Source organism: Rattus norvegicus, chromosome 6, assembly GCF_021556685.1.
Source record: "Rattus norvegicus strain SHRSP/BbbUtx chromosome 6, alternate assembly SHRSP_T2T, whole genome shotgun sequence".
NCBI lineage: Eukaryota > Metazoa > Chordata > Mammalia > Rodentia > Muridae > Rattus > Rattus norvegicus.
Genome location: NC_141539.1, coordinates 96155957 through 96158592, shown reverse-complemented (window position 1 = coordinate 96158592; position 2636 = coordinate 96155957). Strand labels below are relative to the sequence as shown.

The following is a 2636-nucleotide window of genomic DNA, read 5'->3' as shown; positions in this document are numbered from 1 at the left end:
GGCAGAGCACAGTCCCCAGAACCAAATCTCTCCAGTGATGCGCTAGTCCACTTATGTTGCTATAATAAAATGCCACAGACTGGGAAACTTCAACATCAGAAAGTTATTTCTGTTTCTTTAAGTTATTCTGTTTCTGAAGGCTGGAAATCCACCCTGAAGCTGTTGAGAGATGTTTGCTTTATCCAATACCCTCAATGTACAAATGCCTGCCTTCTTTCTGTGTTCTTGAGTAGAAACCTTTCCCCCTAGGTGCACCTGCCTGGAGTTTCTCTCCATGTCCTAATTAGTCTAGATTAGGGTCTAAATGACCTCCTAATGTCTCCATCTCTGAGTAGACTTGTGCTCTGAGGCTCAGGGGTCAGATGACATTTGAGGGCAAACAGCTCAGCCCACAATACTGCTTGGCCAATAAAAGTATCAGGTTCCAGGCCCAAGTTTTAGGAAACAGAAGTTCTACTTCCTGTCCCCATAATGCTTGCCCTTAAAATCCAACAGCATTGCTGTCAGGTCAGCTGACTGCATGAAGAGGTCACACGCTGTTCCAGCTGTCTGTCCCTGCCACAGTCCGTCAAGCACCTCGGGTGAGAAGCTCTCAAGATGTCTCCCATCCTAACCACCCTCTGAAGACAACCATGTAACAAGCCCTGAGTAAGAATCTTCAGGCCACATGAAGACAATTCCCAGAACTCTGACAAATAATAAAAGAAGAGTTGTCTCTTAAGCCACTGGCTTTAAGGATGGTTTCCAATGGAAATTAATAAATGGGAGAGGCATTTCTGCAAGAAATACAACTGTATCGTCGAAAATTAATACAACTGCAAATAAGAAACAAAACTCTTCCAGCAAAAACCACACTTGTGTAGGCAGCTAATCTCTAAGTTTTGTAAAGCTCTACCAATTTCCAAACCCTCGAAATGCCCTGATAACACCCTGTTCTTTCATGGGTTTGGCAAATGCATCCTTCACTCCAAGCATCCCAGCTCCTAGTCGGAACAAGAAAAAAGCTGTTGAATTTTCTTAAACAAAAAAATTCAAAAAGTAATCATACCAAGAATCGCTTCCTGTTTTTCTTTATTCCCATGAATTTTTTTTCCTGGGGATAATTTATTATCTGTTAGTATCACAGGCCAAATATTAATCATTCAAAACAATGTTTCTACAGAAGTGGGGAATGATACGGGCCTTCGGTGAGGGACTGTGTGCGTTTAGTGATCACTGCTCTTTAGGTTCTTAATCTTCTTCAATTTGCCATTCAGTTTGTTTCTGCAGACGTTCTATCTCCTTCGAATGGTGGTCAATCTCCTCTTCATGGTGTTTCTTCAGGGCAGCTAGCTGTTCTCTAGCCTTCTCTCGGAAGTACCGATCCTCTTCAGCCTTCTCTCCTTTTCCGAAGGGCCCACCAGCTTCTTGGATGGAGCCAGCGCCCGTATCCATGCTCTCCGCCGAGTCAGAGACTCATTGTTTGCAGCCTGGGGTTTACAGGACCCTCATACCCCGGACACCGGGCCGAGCCGGAGCTGCCCACGCTGAGCCTGCCATTATCTTCAGCGCTGCTCCTATTCCCTTAAATTTTTACCTTTAATACCTTTAACTAAGACAAACACATCATGCTCACACACACACTCACACACAGACACAACATACTCACACACTCTCACACACACACACAACACTCTCTCTCACACACACACTCACACACAAACACACACACACAGACACACACACACACACAGTGGTGGGTGGGTTGGAGGAAGAGAGGGGAGTAAAGAGAGGGAGAAGGAAAGAGAATAAATTATTTTTTTAATATTTTTTAAATATGGTAAGTCAAAATGCAAGACTACGTCTTGTCTACCCACCATCACAGTTTACTGACACAGTTCCTTTGAGCACTTTGCTAGGGAGAAGCTGTGGCCTGCTGCATCTGGGTTGTGCCATTCACTGCTAGTCCAGAAAAAGACAAAATTCGAAGTTAATTATCTTCCGAGCAAATATATTAACATGATCATAGGTCAAAAGAGAAAGCCCCATGCTGTAGCTCAGTAGCCACATGCTTGCCTGACATCTGAAAAGCTCTGGCTTCAATGCCCAGTGCCGAAAGCAAAAGCTCAGCCAAACATCCGAGATGACGGTCTGCTTTGTTCTCACGCTCCCACTGAAGGGAAGGATTTTCAGTGACCTCCCTCCTGTTTCTTCCTTTTCCTCTCCCTTCGTCTTCTTTCTGACAATCCTGTTGTTTATTCTTTTCTCTCCAGTGACTTTCAGTATTTCCAGGAAGAAGGCTAGCCCTTAATAGCTCACTAGGCCCTGTACCTGACTGACTCTGCTCTGTAAGTACAGAGAAGCACATACCGTACTGTCCCTGAGTCCCTTAGAGCTTTATAGTCAAGGAGCATGTGTGTGTGTGTGTGTGTGTGTGTGTGTGTGTGTGTGTGTGTGTTCTGCATGTATATATTGAATATATAAATATATATAATATGTTAAATATATTTAACTAAAACTGTAGTTAAACCTATTTTAAACGTTTGCCCTTATCTAGTCTCACAGATACTCTAGTTTTTCCCTTCAAAACACTAACAGGGCCAGTAACACGCCTTGGTGTAAAAGCACTTGTTACCAAGCCTGAGCATCTGAGCCGG

At 43.8% G+C, this 2636-nt stretch overlaps 1 pseudogene; it reads right to left on the bottom strand.

Annotated features, from left to right (window-relative positions):
• Positions 1–1054: 1054 nt before the first annotated feature.
• On the bottom strand, positions 1055–1634 carry RGD1559545 (similar to ATPase inhibitory factor 1; annotated as a pseudogene).
• Between the last annotated feature and the right edge of the window lie 1002 nt (positions 1635–2636).